The sequence below is a fragment of the Silurus meridionalis genome, chromosome 17 (genome assembly GCF_014805685.1).
Source record: "Silurus meridionalis isolate SWU-2019-XX chromosome 17, ASM1480568v1, whole genome shotgun sequence".
NCBI classification, from domain to species: domain Eukaryota; kingdom Metazoa; phylum Chordata; class Actinopteri; order Siluriformes; family Siluridae; genus Silurus; species Silurus meridionalis.
The window spans coordinates 4018101-4036574 of record NC_060900.1 but is presented as its reverse complement, the minus strand read 5'-3'; the positions used below and the strand labels follow the sequence as shown (position 1 = coordinate 4036574).

General features: G+C 39.4%; 1 protein-coding gene and 1 long non-coding RNA gene across 2 annotated transcripts in view; both read left to right on the top strand.

Moving 5' to 3' along the window:
- Positions 1–18474, top strand: part of LOC124399455 (phosphatidylethanolamine-binding protein 4) — a 109820-nt gene that overhangs the window by 19034 nt on the left and 72312 nt on the right. The window lies entirely within an intron of this gene.
- Positions 3291–11002, top strand: LOC124399456. Its single transcript, XR_006928236.1, has 3 exons — positions 3291–3593; positions 3691–3757; positions 10849–11002. It is a non-coding gene; the product is annotated as an uncharacterized LOC124399456 (long non-coding RNA).

Below are 18474 nucleotides of genomic sequence, written 5' to 3'. Positions count from 1 at the left end.
TTCATTCATTTACTCTCTCAGTATGTGGAATTGTCAGGATTTTGTCCTTGCAAGAGAAATTCTTGAAGCTGGGCATAAAACGCTTAAGAATCCATAGTGCTAGCGTTAGCCGCTAACAAGGAAGTGGCTAGCGGTTAATGCTAGCGCTTTGGAGTCAAGATTTAAGATTTTTTATTTGCCACAAACACAGTTATATGCAGGGGACAACTTGCAATGAAATGTAAAGTTGAAAAAAAAGAGAAAAATCTTAAATCTTGAATCCTCACGTCTGTGAACCCTGATTCTAACTACGTTCCACAAGTAAAAACTTCTATCTATCTATCTATCTATCTATCTATCTATCTATCTATCTATCTATCTGTCTGTCTGTCTGTCTGTCTGTCTGTCTGTCTGTCTGTCTGTCTGTCTATCTATCTATCTATCTATCTATCTATCTATCTATCTATCTATCTATCTATCTATGCATTTTGCCTGGCGTTTAAAGGCATGCCTATCAGTGCATTAATTATAGCTACTTAAACCAATATATTTTAATCTATTGAACCTGAATCGAGCTGAAATCATCCCCCACATCCTTCTTTCAGCGCATACATTATTTCACAAAAGCTTTGTTTGGTTTCTCTGCAGCTGTTCATCAGCAGCCCATCTAAATCATTGAGCTGAAAATCATGCCAAAGGACATCGACATAAAAGCAGGTCTGTTAGCAAGAGAAGCAATTAAGAGGAGTTTCTCCTTTATCTCTGATTCACGTTACAAACTTTAGACTCGGACTCGATGCATTGCATATCAGTATATCTGTCAGTATCCCTGCAGCGCTTTTCTAGATTTGCATTGCATTTCTTTTAGGTTAAAATGCAAACTGATTTCTTAAGGTAAAGGATTCAGAATGTGTCATTCAGTTATGACTGTAGAATGTATTCAAAAATATTTATTTCTTATCTTTCATAAATGAATATTAAATTTATTAACAATATTCAAAAACAGCTTCTCCAAAAAAAAAAAATTGTTTTGTAAGCATTTTAAAAATGTAGCCCACCTGTACACCTGCCTATACATGGATTATCCACTCATGTGCACAGCAGAAGGCCACATCTACAGTAGGTTTACTGATACTGGATGTTTTTGCAAATGTCCCAGTTTTACAAACTGCACAGTGTTGGTTAACTTTAGATTACTTTTTATAGCTGGTACTAGTGGAACTCAATATGGAGGACTGCTGCTGGAAAACATCTTTCTGCTTCGAATTGAAAGAGTTTTGAGATGCTTTTCTGCTCACCATGGTTTTAAAGATTACAGTCAGTTGGGTATTTAAGTTAGTCCTCCTGTACACTTGACTAGAAAACATACCACAACTTCACAGTAATTTGAACTAGCAAAAATTTTGATTTTTCTGATTTAAGATTAGTTACATCCAACAGCATATGTCATATATATATATATATATATATATATATATATATATATATATATATATATATATATATATATATATATATATATACAGTACAGACCAAAATTTGGACACACCTTCTCATTTAAAGAGTTTTCTTTATTTTCATGACTATGAAAATTGTAGATTCACACTGAAGGCATCAAAACTATGAATTAACACGTGGAATTATATATGGAATTATATACATAACAAAAAAGTGTGAAACAACTGAAAAATGTCATATTCTAGGTTCTTCAAAGTAGCCACCTTTTGCTTTGATTACTGCTTTGCACACTCTTGGCATTCTCTTGATGAGCTTCAAGAGGTAGTCACCTGAAATGGTCTTCCAACAGTCTTGAAGGAGTTCCCGAGATGCTTGGCACTTGTTGGCCCTTTGCCTTCACTCTGCGGTCCAGCTCACCCTAAACCATCTCGATGGGGTTCAGGTCCGATGACTGTGGAGGCCAGGTCATCTGGCGCAGCACCCCATCACTCTCCTTCTTGGTCAAATAGCCCTTGATGCCTTCAGTGTGACTCTACAATTTTCATAGTCATGAAAATAAAGAAAACTCTTTGAATGAGAAGGTGTGTCCAAACTTTTGGTCTGTACTGTGTATATATATATATATATATATATATATATATATATATATATATATATATATATATATATATATATAAGGGATGGTAGGACTCATCAATTCACATTAGTGCATTGGCACAAAAGTGCAAAAAACTGCTAAAAGACTATTTATTAATTATTAAATTATTACACTGGTCTATACATTTTGGAAAATTATCGAGCTTTGAGATAAAATGTGCTCATTCTTACATATTTTGATTAAATGAATTAGAAAATAGGTTATAAAGGTGCTGATTGGCTAAAGTTTTCAAGACAATAAAGATTCATAATTATCTATACACAGGTGAGTATTTTTGCCAGAACCGTCTGTAGCATATTGAATTTAATCGCATCATATTTTTTTGCATTGTAACATATTGAATTTAATCGCATTGTGTTCAATTAAATCAAACTGGTCGGTCGTATCAAATCGCATCAGTAGCTGCTCGTACCATTGGCTATATATCAAACCTTTTTTTTTTTATCCACTGATGCTTCTTACATTTTTGCTTTTAAATTCACATAATTAAAGTTTTTTTTAATCAACATTTCATATTTTATCTGTTGGAACAGATATCTACACAATATTTTTAGAGATCTTTTCCTCTCATTGACTTGATTCACTGAAAACTGCTGATGCTCCTTTTTTTTTCCACCTCTTTAAAGTGTATGAACTGGAAGCAAATTCTACATGAAATACCTTTCTCTTTTTTCCCCCCTTAACCTTCACTAGGGGGGTTAAATATATTTTTTTTTACCCAAAATAAAGAAGTTCGCTTTGATGCCATAATTTTTGGCTTTGTTTTTTTTCCCCTCTATCTCAAGCTGCTTCAGGTTCCTCCTTGACAGGGAGGTGAGTTGACAGCGGCTTAAAGAAGAATAAAAAGATGACTTTCTGTGTGTGCAGGAATGTGGATTTCTTCCGTAAAATCCTAATTGTGCCTTGAAGCGCTCCTTCTACATAGGGTATCTCAGCTCAGCTCAGCTCAACAGGATTTTGTGCTTCTCCATGTGTCTGAGCATTTTTTTTCCCTTTTTTTTCTTTCAGCCTAGCATGCGGATGTAACCCTTTCACAGTACGAGACGCAGAGCGCTCGTGTTTGCCGCCAGGCTGATCCTGGCCTCTCTGGTGTTTTGTGTGGAACGTATTCAATCTCTGCTTTTAAAAACACGTTTTTTCTTTTTTTTTTCTCTGCGAAAAAAAAAAAAAAAACAGGCTAGGGTTATTGTCCCGTAACTTGCCTTAACGGAGAAGCAGATCCCAGATGTTCCAGAGAACGCAGTGAGTTTTTCAGACCTCAGGCGTTTGCTGAGACCTTTAGAAAGAAAGTAAGACATGAGAGAGATGCGAGAAATCCATGCTGTAGGATGGAGAGTGATAGCGTTGCGAACCTGCGTGCTTGTGAAATGAAATATTCAGTGGCGATAAGTCATTTGATTGACCTTGAGATGGTCCATAATCGACAGAAAGACAAAAACAAACAAACTGAAAATAAATCAAAATGTTACTCTTTGCTATAGCAGCTATACTATAACAGGTATGGATTTTTATCCTACTGTCTCCTAAAATTCAACATTGGTGAATGAATTCATGCAACATTGGAACTGAAACGAGCTACGGTTTACTCTTTGCAGTTTGTTCGAGCAGAATTGTGACCCAGACCCATTCAGGTTGTATGTTGGGTTGCCAGTTGTATTTGTAGTAAGTATTTGAGTAAATGTTCCTCATTCCGTTACTTAAGTCATTTCTTTGGCTACTTTCTAGTTTTACTGAGTATCAAATATACACCATATACTACGTTTATGCTTCAGTATATATATTTTTTACTTCACTGTATTTAACTTGACAATAAGCGTTACCAATTACAATTTGTACCTCTGTTGAATGTTGATGTCATTTATACTCACATCTCGCATCTGCTGCCTGGGAGGACTTTTTAGCGCCGCCGGCCTCATTTTCAGTCCAAAAAAGACTGAAATATATATATATTTTTAAGAACCAGCTTTGGTTGAAGTTAAATAAAAATATCACACCTCTCTTAAACTGAGAGGTGCATCAAATTAGACAGCTCTGAAAATTTGGTTATGTTTCATCTAAAATGATTTATTTTATTTGTCCATTGAATACTGATGGTTGGTGACATGATACTAAAAATGTATTTGTTAATTGAAGGTAACTTTCTGAAGAATTGCTTTACTACTTAGTCTTGTTTTTTTTTTGACTGACTTGTTTGATATTATTTTATTTTAGCATGTTGAAGAGGTTGTTGTGTTGATCTTGGTTCGTGCAGTGTTACAGGTGTATAATTTAATTTGAGTTTTAGGAATTAAAACCTCACAAATCGAATGTGTTTTAGCTTTTCATAAGCATCTTGGTGTCGTGGATTTGTGCATCTTTGAGCCTATGTTCAATATGAGTCGAATACTCAAGTACACAATGTTTTTTACTATGCATTCATACTTTCGTCCATCCATTTCCTTTTAGAAATGTCCAGACCTTACACTACCTCCTGCCACCTGAAGGGGCAAGCAAGAGATATAATCGTTTCATCTAGCCCTTTGTCTACCCTAGGGTCTTATCTCCATTCCCAGAGATGCCCAGGAGTCAACCTAGACAGAGGTCCATGTCAGCTGGCTCCGGGTTGTACGTTTTCTTGTATATGTCAATTTTAGATAGCTGGTACAACAAAAAAGTGGGATGGCTCTATATACATATATGGATATATATCTCGTCCACATAGTCCAGCCTTCGCTCCCCTTGTGCACCAATGAGCCTCGGCAGCCCATGACCCTGCCACCGGTTCACCACTGTTCCTTCCTTGAACCACTTTTGATAGATACTGACCACTGCATACATAGAAACCCCCCACAAGAGCTGCAGTTTTGGAGATGCTCTGAGTCATCTAGTCGTCTTTATCCTGCTTCTAACACATAACTTTGAGGACAAATTTTTCACTATTATTATTATTTCACATATTTCAGCTTAATCTCTGCTTATATATACATATACAGTACACACACAGTGTTTCAAACTATTCGTTCATATATCCATTTCCATACCTTCCACTCTCTAGCTACGTCCCCCAGCTTCTTCACAGGGATACACAGAGGCTCTCAGGACAAACAACAGCAAGCAACAATACAATCTTTTTATCTAGTCCTCAGTCTGCCCTGGGGTCTTATGTTCATTCACAAAGCAATGTCCAGGAGTCAAAATAGACAGAGGTCCAAACCACCTTAACTGGTGCCTTTCAACAGAGAGAAGCCGTGTCTCAATTTCTAAGCTCCCTCACAATGAGCCACTCCGCAAAGGAAATAGTATTGGCGAACCCCATCTTTTTTTATACTACCCAGATTCTGTGACTACATTTACATTTACATGTACAGCATTTGTCAGACGCCCTTATTCAGAGCGACTTACATTTATCTCATTAATTCAACTAAGCAGCTATGGGGGTTAATGGCCTTGCTCAGGGGCTCAGCTTGTTGTGGCTGGGATTCAAACTCTTATCACCTCCCCTGTGACTATAGGCGAGGGCCGGAATTTATATTGTTCGTAGATTGATTAGTTTTTATATAACTTTGTGATCATTGACTTACTTTCATATTCTGGTACATTTTTTTTTTTTTACTGTTGTATTCATCAGCTAGTGACCAAAATTGAAATCAATCCAAATGGCAAGAAGAACCAAGAGTATGAATGTCACCCTGATTAAATTGTAGGCCATAAGACCTCCTGACCGTTCTATACATTTTTGTTAGTTCTGAATAAATCCAAAGACTTTAGCTTTTCTCTGAAAAAAATCTTCAGCGAGAACCATCAGTTTAAATTCATTGAGAACATTTAGTTCAAATTCCAGCCAAACCAAGCTGCCACTCGTGGGCCCCTGAGCAAGGCCCTTAACCCCATTGCTGCTTATTTGTATGAATAAGTCTCTCTGGAAAAGATAAATCTTACGTAGACTGATTCCACTGAGTGAACGAAAAGATATCAAAATATGGACGTGAATAATCTCTACAGAAGAAATCATCGAATTCGATACAAAAATAAATACACAGCCCAAAACATCAGCTTCTACATAGCAAAATATAGTTCCGTACTGAAGGCATTGAGGTAATGATCCAAAAACAGCGTTCTCTGTTTAAATACAGGCGAGACGGGAGGAGGCCTGCTGATGTGCAGCTCTGGAAAGAGGCTCAGTTTTGGGTGAATGACGGTTGTCCCTCATGGGGTTGTGGCTCAGGGTGGGTTCTTGAGTGTCTGCATTATTTGTGGCATCTTTATCAGGGTAGAGGACACAAAGACTGTGTGTAAAAAAAGAAAAAAGAAGAAAAAAGAAAACAAGTACAACCCAGTGACCATAAAATCTGCATTCGCACTGATAACGCGAACCATTGTGACGTTATTCCTGCCGAAGCACACAGAGTTATATATATCTTCATCCTCACTCTGTTTTTTTTCTGAAGCTTTCTCCACCTTGTTGGCCTTTTAATCTCGGATCTATTTTTGGCACTGTCTTTCCTCGCTTGTGTGTGTGTGTGTGTGTGTGTGTGTGTGTGTGTGTGTGTGTGTGTGTGTGTGTGTGTGTGTGCTTTAAAGCAACTGAGGGCCCATAAAAATCCGCACATGCGACTAACATTTACATTTTATAGCATTTGGCAGATGCCCTTATCCAGTGCGACTGTCATTTTTAACTGAGCAGTCGAGGGTTAAAGGCTTTGCCGTGGCAGCTTGGTGGCGGTGCTGGGATTTGAACATGTGACCTTCCGATCCAAAGGCCACTAAGCTACACTACACCACCCTTTGATATGACTAAAAAAGATAAGATACAATAAGATGTTTTTATTTGTCACATATACTGTACATACCAGTGGAAAGCTGTGATCAGACCACAGGGTCAGCCATGTTACAGCACCTCTGGAACACAAAGAGTGGCAGCTTGGAGATACCGGGGCTTAAACCCCCGACCTTCCGATCAGTAACCCAGGGCCTTAACCACTGAGCTCCCATCCTGAAAAGTGACGAGTTACCTTTTAACGATCGGACAAGCACGAGGTCCGGTATTTAAATCTGAAAATTATGATATCTGAGACTGATCAGTTTTACAGTTGAAGAGAAGAATAAACATATACATCTTCATCTATTGGTCTCTGTATTATGTTTTTATATTTTTCTCTAAACTGCACTTTCTGACCTCTCCAAGTCTCCCAGGTCCGCAAGCCGGCTTCGGCGGAATCATTTGCATAAACGTGGGAATGTGATCGGAGAGGATTTTGCTAACGAAGCTGGGCCGGTTCTTTGTTTTACCGTGCGTACCGTTTTGTTCTCGAGTGCTAGGCAAAATACGAGGGGTGTTCAAGTCAAACTGATACTTTTGAATTTATAAAATAAAAGAGGAAAATTCCAAGCAGTGGAAACTGCATTTATTTTTCGACATACTACAACAACTACTGCTACATTTATAAACTTATCCCAGCGTTTAACTGAAGAAAGATGGTACGCCTGAACCCTCCTAGGACTGCCTGCTTCACTTTGTCACCAGGGAACCACCACGACCGGGATCGTCATTTACACCAAATGTCTTACTGCATCGTAGCATCTCATCACCGTACTGCGCTTGAAGTTTTCTTGTGAATATCCGCTGGTACTATGCCTTCGTTCACAAGAAGCTTCATTACCACATGCTGTTCCATGTGTGCAATGTTGTCTGCCATCTTGATTTAGACAGTGGTGGGTGGTATGGAAGTATTTCCATTTGGGGAGACTTTTACTTCACTACATTTCAAAGTCCAATATCGTACTTTTTACTCAACAACGTTTTGCAAAATCAGTCGTTCTTTTTTATTTATAAGTGGATTAAAACCGAACTGGTCAAACACACAGCAATCCACCAATCAGAGTCGGGCGCGCGCTCTGTTTTTATCTCGTTTTGATTGGCGCTTGGTGGTATCTACTCATCACCAACGTACAGTTCAGCGTCAGATCAACAGCAAGCAGAACATTCAGAGAGAAATAAATGATTTTCCGCGACACCCGTGGCCTAATTTGCACAATCTTTTTTAAAGTAGTTGAAAAGAACGTTTTGGGCTCATGATCATTTAAATAGATATCAATCCGTGGTTAACTTATTAATCTCATTCTATTAATTGACCATTCGAGTCTTTTCACATAAACTGAGTTGACTAAACAAAGAGTCTTGTGATAAAAATGATAATAGGAACATTATAGTCATAATACTAATTATAGTACTTTGAATACTTAAGTACAGTTGAAGGCAAATAATTTGGTATTTTCAATTAAACGAAACTGTGAACTGTTTCTGGAGTAAAGAACTCTTTACTTTACCTCAAGTACATTTGGTTTGTTTCAATTCGTGCACTACTGATTACCGGTCTGTGGATTGGCCCACGACATGTGCGCTGCCTGCCTTTAATAGGACACTAGTAACTTACAACTGAGCATTGTCCCGCCATGCTAGCATCCATTTTTATACCTGTAAAATAAAAAGTCCCACGTTGACTTGAAGCCTCTTATACTGTGTATTGATTCCAGTTAAATTTCTTTTAATCATTTCATTTTTTTCAATTTTTTTCACAATTATTGTACAGTACAGGCTGCTTCGTTCTGTCTCGTTTTTAGTCGCTAAATAAGGACGCGTTTTGAAGCCTGGTAAGAAATGTATGTATGCGTTATATGTTCTGTAAGCCTCCATCTGTTCCCCCTCGCTTTTGGCTGAGCCGAGCTGTGAATGCTGGTGCCGGTGTTTCTGACGTCTTGACTCGGGCCGAATATCGGCGAGACGTGAGGGCTCCCTGACGCTCTCTCTCCCTTTCTCTCTTCTCGCCCATCAGCAAGGTGCCGTTTGTCAGACGGGTGGGCTGGTGTGAGCACCCCCCTCCACACACACACACACACACACACACGGCCTTCATCTGCTCGCCAGATACGTCAACGCGAACCTCCGGCGTAACGCAGGCGTACCGTGAACCACCACCCAAGGGTGTCAAAGCATTTTGGGGCAATTCCAAGATAAAAAATGTTTTCCTGATCTTGAAATACTTTGCCTTGACTTGCTACTACTAGGAAAGGTTTATTTAGACAATGCATCCAGGCATCGAAGACTGTTTTATTGTCTTAATATTATATTATATAAGATCGAGTTTCACTTTTTTCCGTCAATCACACGTGTCAGTGACGGGTCATTTTTGTTTCGTGGCCAGGCATGGCGTCAGTGTCATCATCCCGCTCTGAACCGGGCACAGACAGGACATAACCACGAGCGACATTTTTTTTTTTGTAGTTTCAAGAGCCATAATTAATCGTGCTGGAGAGGAGTGTGTGGAAGCTATGTGCTCTGCGCCGATACATGCAGTGCCTGTGAATTCTAGCGTTAGCTTTAGCGGCTCTGATGGGCTAGCAAGAGAGGTGTCATAATCAGTTTGGGAGACTTTTCTCTCTCTCTCTTTCTCTCTCTCTCTCTCTCTCTCTCTCTCTCTCTCTCTCTCTCTCCGTCGAGGATGGCTTTGCAATCTGTGTGCTCAACACATGCTCTCTAGAGTGCTTTTTTTTCCCTTTTTTTTTCTTCCTTTTTTCATATCGTGTTCTTTCGGTCATGTTTGTTAACTGGGCCTGTCGCCTCAGTGTCGGTCCGTCATGTGTGATTACGTGATATTAAGGTAAAAGAATATAGATAAGTGGTGTTTTGTTTGGTGGTGTGTTTTTGCAGTTAGTGTTTCGAGACATCCAGGCACCTTGTTGTTTGTGTATCACGAATTTAGTGTTGTTTTTTTTCACAGCATTGCTGACTGTGCGTATTGTTGAAAAATTCTGAGGCATTTTGCAACTTTGGGAGTTCTTTTTTTTTTTTTTTTTGCTCACTAGCAATTACAAATGCCACAACATCAATTTTGGTCTGTTCTCATTTTTAAAACATAGTGCCCAGTACTTCAGGGCACAATGACTGAGAGGAACCTGAGGAACCGTCCACTTACACAGAGGGTCTAGATGCCTTACTGCAAAAACTTACTTCATTACAAGTCACCCATTCCAATATGACTTAGAAAGCCTTCGAGTATCTGATTTGAACAATACGTTTAGAGTATTGGACTCATATTGAATGTAGGTTTACCCACATACAGGCTTGTTACTTTAGTTTTAATCTATTTGGTAAAATGATCAATATTTTTTCTTCTTATTGAGTGTCATCCAGATTAGACTATTGTAACGTACTGTACTTGGGTGTTTCACAGTCTCTATTGTCTCGTCTTCAACTTGTCCAAAATGCTGCTGCTCGATTGTTAACTCAAACAAGGATGAGGGAACATATTTCACCAGTGTTGATCTCTCTTTACTGGCTTCCAGTTAAATTCCGTATTCATTTTAAAACACTGCTGTTTGTTTATGAGGGTCTCTATGGATTGGCTCCATCCTATATCTCTGATCTCCTTCTGTTCCAATGTAATGTCTCTAGAGAACTTCGTTCAACTAGTAGTCTTCAGTTGACTGTTCCAAGGACACGAAAGGAGATCGTGCCTTTTCCGTGGCTGCTCCACAGTTATAGAACAAGTTGCCACCCTATATAAGAACTGCACCAACATACGCTGATTTTAAGTCTCTTCCTAAATCATATTTATTTACTGTTGCGATCATAAGTAAGCGCACTGGCATAACTTTAGTGTAATATCTGTTGCCGTGTCCTATGTTGACTTTTGTATTTTTTGTATTTTGTATTTTATTATATGCTTAAATTCTGTACAGCACTCTGGCCAACAGCTGTTTTTGTATTTTTGTAGCTTAGAATGAACAGGCAGAGGGCAACAAAAAGTCTTGGGTAAATGTGGATAAGACAGAGGGACTCAGTGATGTAAACATTCCTGATCACCCGATCATCATCTTCTCTCTGCTTGTGTCCTATACAGTATGGTAGATGTTCAGCCTGGATGCATTCATTAGGTACAAAAATTCTGTTTTTGTATTAATATATTAATTAGGGCTGTCAAATAGCGCAAATTCATTTGAACGGCACTAATATTAACGCGCGATTAATGCAGAGCGCATTTCTGTTTGACCGTTTTAATTAAAGATAGAAATAAATAAATATAAATGTGGCGAAATTGAAACCTTCAGCGAAACACGTTTATTCACGAGGTGCTTTCTTTATTCAGATATGAACAAATAAATAAAATCCACCGAAAAAGTAATCAGTAAACATTTTCTGATGCGGCAAGTTTCAAATCAGCACCAAAATTCGCCATGATGCGCACAATTCACCCTCTGGGGTCGACAAACACGCCGGCGCGTTTTGTGGCATTTTTTCCTTCTGACACAGAAACAAACTTAAATTACTAACTTTTATTGATCGTACAGATAAAAACAATACATCATTCGATTGTTTGACATATTTCCATACACTCATAATAATTGATAATAACAACAAAATGCTGTGCATTTGAAAAATAAAAAAAACAGGCAGGGGGCGCTATCTGCCATCTCTGTCATCTCTTTTCACAGACACAAATAAAACAACCTGAATCTTATTGTATACTTGCATTACAGACATAATAATAATGCTTTTAAATAAACTGAATCACATCGAAAACAAATATTCTCTGATTATTTAATCCGTATAAAAATTAGAGGTACAGTTTTTCCGGTATCACCTCGTTAACCGTCCGTGTGGAAACAGCAAAGGTTCCGTTTGGCCTCCTGATGATTTACGTCATTTAAACCACCATAATTACTTTAATTAACATTTATAATTATATTTTGTCTTCATGCTCTATGTTAAGGATGGTTCACTAAAAATAAACATACATTTGCGTAAATCATCTATATTTTTGTCCATGCCCATGTCGATTAGAGTATTTAAAACCAAGTATTAATTGAAGGTACATTTAGAACAGATTAAAATGTGCAATTAATTGTGAGTTAACTTATGACAATCATTCGCTTAATTGCGATTAAATGTTTTACTCGATTGACAGCCCTAATATTAATATGACGTGAGGTCCAGTTACCAGCGTGACACTAAAACAGGTAGTAGTAATGGCTACTTTTTTACTTAAGCCCATGTCATAGCCCAAATATACATACAGTACAGACCAAAAGTTTGGACACACCTTCTCATTCAAAGAGTTTTCTTTATTTTCATGACTATGAAAATTGTAGAGTCACACTGAAGGCATCAAGGGCTATTTGACCAAGAAGGAGAGTGATGGGGTGCTGCGCCAGATGACCTGGCCTCCACAGTCACCGGACCTGAACCCAATCGAGATGGTTTAGGGGTGAGCTGGACCGCAGAGTGAAGGCAAAAGGGCCAACAAGTGCCAAGCATCTCTCGGGGAACTCCTTCAAGACTGTTGGAAGACCATTTCAGGTGACTACCTCTTGAAGCTCATCAAGAGAATGCCAAGAGTGTGAGTCTGTATTGTACATCAGTCCCTGACTTTACAAACACCCTTGTGTTCGAATAAATCCCGCCAAACATGCTCCAAAATCTAGTGGAACATCTTCCCAGAAAACTGCTGGTTAAAGTAAATGAAGACTAAATGTGGAAAAGGGTCGTCAAAATAAAAAACACGCACCAAACATGGTCAGGTGTCCACAAACTTTGTTCTTTGGCCAAAAGAAAATAAATAATACTAATAATATAGAAACTGAGAGCAAGAGAGAACGAGAGAGAAAGAACAAGTTGAGGGGAAACACAGACGTATGTTTATGACTCAGATTCCAACAGTGGAGCTTCCTGAGCTCAGTCTTATTGTACAGCGCCTGTACTTCAGCCCACAGAGATCGCAGATTATAGTTATTATGGGAAGGCTGTTGGCGACACGCGCGCTGTTCATTAACGTTCGACAACACTGTGAGCAGTGTAACCCTGACTCCTGCTGCCATAAACAAACACATCGCCCGCTGCTCATCTCTCACAACATCGCCTGAACACAGGGCATCGAGTCAAACTTTCTCACGTGTAGAGACTCGGTTATGGGTTTTGATTGCTGGTAATGGGAGCAACATTGTTTCCATAACAAAGAATTGTATTTCAATCAGCCGAAAGGATTTTTGGTGTCCAAACTTCCAAGTATTCATCTTTAATTAGTATTAATACACATTATATTATGCTATACACTGAAATTAAACCCTAACCTCAAATTCAGTAAACATTTCGGCTCTTTTAGGGGCTTTTTTTTTAATCCGGGGGAAATGTCACCAAACAAAGTGTTGCCTATTGGCTAGAGCCGGCCTCTGATCCAAAAACCCATCTTCAAACACTTAGCTAGCAGCTTAGCGGTTAAGGCATTGGATCCAATGGTGGTACAGTAAGTTCATATCCTATTCACACCAATCAGCCGCCCCTGGGCCCCTGAGCAAGGCCCTTAACCCCATAGCTGCTCATCTATATGAATGCTATATGTTAGTCGCTGTGAATAAGGAGCTTCTAACAAATGTCTAACAAATATATGTGCCCTCTCAGTCCATACTGTGTGAAAATTAGGATTTGGCGGTCAAAATGTACTTATGATGCCTGGTTTAGTTTTAATATTTAAAATGTCAGATTTAACTACAAGAAGTTAAAACTTAGTTCTGTAAAAAAACAACTAAATCTGAACCACAAACATTTTGTCTTAAGTAATAGAAGAGAGTACGGCATTTTCTGTAGTCAAGTTTGTCCCCATGCTGCTGACCCAGGAGCAGAAGGAACACAGCGTCGACGTCTGCCGAGAACTCCGTCAGTGTTCCGTGGACGACCCGTCCTTTCTGTCGAGGATTATTACTCGCAACGTAATTTGGGTGCACGTGTACGACCATGAGAGGAAGCAAGAGTCTTCACAGTGGAAGAGCCCATCATCTCTACAACTCGTCGTCTTTTTTGACATTCGTGGCATTGTGAATCTGGAATTGATCGCCAGGGGCAAGACTGTCAAAGCAAGTTTTTCAAGGTTTTAGGGCAACATTTTGATATCACCATATAAGTGGCGAGTATGGAAGATGGAATCTTGACTTCCATTCAATTGGACATTAGTACACCAGAACCTGAAGTTTTTAAAGACTCAAGAGATCCTGGTCAAGCCAGATTCCTTAGAAGAGTCACAGAGTTCCACATCACATTATTAAAAAGGTACATTATATTGAGAATTGTTTGTGGTCATAAGTACGGTATGTGCTTTTTGAGCTTTGCATTCCACATTTTGTCCCAACTTGCTCTTATAATTCCCTCCACTCTTCTGGGAAGATGTTCCTCTAGATTTTGGAGTGTGCTTGTGGAGATTTGTGCTCATTCAGACACAAGGGAAGAGTGTTAGTGAAGTCAGATACTGATGTTAGTGAGTTGAGGAGTTCCTGGGGTGCAGTCAGTGTTGAGGGTCAAAGCTCTATAGCAGGAAATCTTCCACTCTAATCCATGCAAAGCATATTTTCATGGAGCTGGCTTTGTACACAGGGGCATTGTCATGCTGGAACAGGCTTCGGTCTCCTAGTTTCAAGTGAAGGGAAAATTTCATGTTGCTGCATCCAAAGACACCCTATACAATTGTGTGTCTTGGAAATATGTCTGGAAAAGTGAGTGTCTCAATACTTTTGTTCTTCATCAAATGCAGTATTAAAATCTTTCTTGTTTTTTGGTTTTTCAGGGCCTAAAATCTCAAAATCCTTTGGGGGTGCTTTTATCCTCTAAAAGGCAACCCAGGAACAAAAACAGTTGTTATAATCGCGAATCTTCAGTGTTGTATAATTTATGGAAATCATATAATTATCAAATCTGATATCAGTTTATGTTTCTATCTTAATACAGACACACACACACGATAAAATCTACACATTTAAATAAACCGTTTGCTTGAACAACCTCTAGAAAGATTCGTCCGAATTCCCCAAGGTACCACAGACGAGCATTCGGTTAATGCGGCTATGATTCGCTTAAGATAAAAACCACTCGGCTAGTGCGACGGGATAAATCTGGCATTATGAAGTGTGTTACAAAAAGGCGCATTGCACAGATGGAGCGCTTTTCAGTGGTAGATTGAGATGCGAAGATTTGGAGTAGCTGAATGATCCGCGCAGGCAGATAATATATGTAAAAGAACAGAGACTCCCCGATAAGCATGCTAATCCTCAACAGTGCCAAGCAGTGAGTGCACAGACACTGCCAAGTATCTGCGATGGAGCACACACACACACATACACGTACACATACAAGCTCTCCCACCGAAGTATAGATCTACACACTCATAGCGCGGATACATTAAAACTCTGCGTTGCTCTGCCACTTTTCCGAAACTCGTACAGTATGGTGAAAGATTACGGCAGGTTTATGGTACGCAGCCCCCACCGTGAGCGATAGTCTAAATATAAACACAGGTTGGAAATGGGCTTTCGCTTGACTTCAGGCGGTTACACGCCGTTTCCACAGCAACCGTTTTTTTTTTTTGTTTTTGTTAACGTGTGTGTGTGGGGGGTTTAACAGATTCTTTTACATCGACAAATCTTGACTTCTTCATCCATGGTACGGCCCGACAGATCGTCGGCGCTGAAATGTACCGCAGAGCATCGCACGCTTTTTTTTTTTTTTTTTCGTTTTTTACACCTCGCTGATAATCAGAAGTGGTTAAGTGGCCGTAATCGGCAGTGAGGGTCGAGTCCGTAAACAATATCTGGATCTCTTGAGGTTTTAGAAGTGGCTGAATCGCAGGCAATTACGCGAAGTTGAACGCGTTCGGAGCGTTCGCTGCTTTTTTGCGCCGCCATCGGTAGACTCCAGGACACCAATTCCGTAGTTAATTATCTGCTCCGCGATTAATGCTCTACGAGCCAGCGTCGATTTGCTGCTTTAATTCGTGTCCTTGCTCCTCCATGTTCACCTCGGCTCTTTACACTATAAAACACCAAACAATAAACAGGTTTCTGCGTTTTTTTGGATTAGATCGCACCTATTCTTTCAGTAAAAATGAGCGCCGGTGTATTTGTGGCATTCGGTAAAATGTCTGGTATATTAGCTATATTGCATAAAGTAGTACATTGTACTAAAGGTATCTAACGTAGGTATATAACCAGTGCTGGCATTGTGCGTTGATTATTTCTCCCCATTACTTTTCGATAATAGACATATTATAAGGTATCTAACTTTCCAATAACAATTTACCGACATTTTACATTTCAAGGTTTTAGATTGTCATTCAAGTGTATTTTATTTCACACCTAAGCCTTCACTGGTGTCCTGTCTGAATCAGTCCACCTCTTAATACCATCATTATGCCACCACAGCTATAGAAATCGATATTCTACAGAAACGCAGTATACCAGAGCGCTGCATCACAGACAGGAATCTCATGCAGTGAGAATGAATGGCGATACTAAAGCAGGAAACCCAATGACCGCAATCCAACAAGTCTCCTTTCACTGTAGCCACAACTGCACCTCCGGCATACGCCGTCTCTAGCAGAAGCATCGATATTTACCTTATAAAATGACCCCGTGCTTTCTGCGCATTCCCATCCCCCCCCCCAAAAAAGTGGGACTCGGAATAGAGAAATCGCAACCTATATGGTTAAAACGAGAGCTTCAGATGGTATGGTATGGTATGGCTTTATAGCCGCTGGCAACACTTATAGCAACACGTAAAGGACCGCTGAAATCTGATTGGATAAAAACGGGTTTGTATATGAGTTTCTATCCAAGAAATGATGAGTAGAGACTATTATATATTAAAACATAAGCCAATGATTTTGAAAGGGTTTCAACACGGAGTGTGCCAGGATGGTGTTGGACCATCACGAGTTTCGAGAGCAGCTTCAGTGCACCTTGGCAGCGATTCTACACGTGACGATAGAGATTCTACACGTTTACTCCAGAATCTGCTTTGAGTGTTAAAAAGTGGTGAGTGTCAAGGCCATAACAATATGATCTATAATTTGTTCACATTTTAATATTATTAAATATACATAAAGATTAGTGTGTGTGTGTGTGTGTGTGTGTGTGTGTGTGTGTGTGTTCTTGCAGAAAAGCGGATGATGACAACGGCACTCAAGAACATCTCTTATAACCTTTAAGACCTTCCTTCCACCTTCCTCTTAAGATAGTGACCTAGTGATGTAGCATGTGGGAAATAGAGCGGCAGATAGACGTGTGTGTGTGATTGAGAAAAAAAGAGACCGGTCTAATCTCAGCAGCTACACCGCTCGTTTTTTTCCACCTCAGTCAGGATTCAATTACTGCCCCTTCTCTGACTTCTGACCTTTGCCACTGATCTCATCCTATGCCCTCTGATAGCGGCCGCCGTTTGCCATCCGCTATTCTCTCCATTCTTCAGTGCTGGTCACTTCTTCTCATTTTTTTCTTTGTTCTCATTGTTTTCTTTTTCCCCCTTCCAATTTCCTCTGCCTTTCTATACACTTCCGGTGTTCATGCTCCTTCTTATTTCCCATTCGCCTTCTCTGTAGTTTTCCTGCATGGTTTCTTTTGGCTGTCAACAGTTTAGCCTTTTGTTGTGCTTTGTTAGCTTGTTTAGCGAAAGCTCACTATGCAATTTGTCTCTTCCATCAACTAAAGAACTCCGGCAGCAACCATTTTTTAAAGAGATGTGATTTTTGAGCATCACATTCCACATTTAGTCCCAATTCGCTCTTTTAATTCCTTCCACTCTTCTGGGAAGATGTTCCACTAGATTTTGGAGTTTGCTTATGGATATTTGTGTTTATCAGCCACAAGGGTATTACGAAAGGCAGGTACTGATGTAGGTGAGAAGGTGAAAAGGCCTGGGGTGCAGTCAGCATTCACATTCATCCCAAAAGTATTCAGTAGGGATGAGATCAGAGCTCTATAGCAGCAAGATCTTCCTCTCCAAAGCATGTAAACCAGATCTTCAAGGAGCTCACACTGTGCACAGAGTGGAACAGGTTTGAGTTTACAGGTTCAAGGGAATGCAAAATCTTATAATAGCGCCATCTAAAGACGTCCAGTACGATTGAGCGTTGTGGTAACAGTTTGAAAAAGAACCACATAAGCCGGAAAGGTCAGGCGACCCAATACTTTTGGCAATATAGTGTATGTATTTTTGAATCCATTATATTTATTGACAATGACTGTTACTAATTATATTTTGTGTCTCTGTTAAAGATGTCATTAACACTACTAGTGCCTGTGAGCAACTTTTTAGCACCGCTGGCCTCAATCTTACCTCAAAGTCCAAAAAGTGCTGGAATAAATTCCAAAAACGTTGAGAAGCAGCTTGAAGTTGAATCAAAATATTTCCCCTCTTTGAAACTGAGAGGTGCATCAAATTACAGTCAGCTCTGAATATTCAGATTTGCTTCCATTCAAATGATTTAATTTCATTTATTTGTGAATTGACGAGCCCTTTTCGGGAGATTGCTTTCGTATTTTGTCTTTGTTTCATTCTGGCATGTTGAAGATGCTGTTGTGTT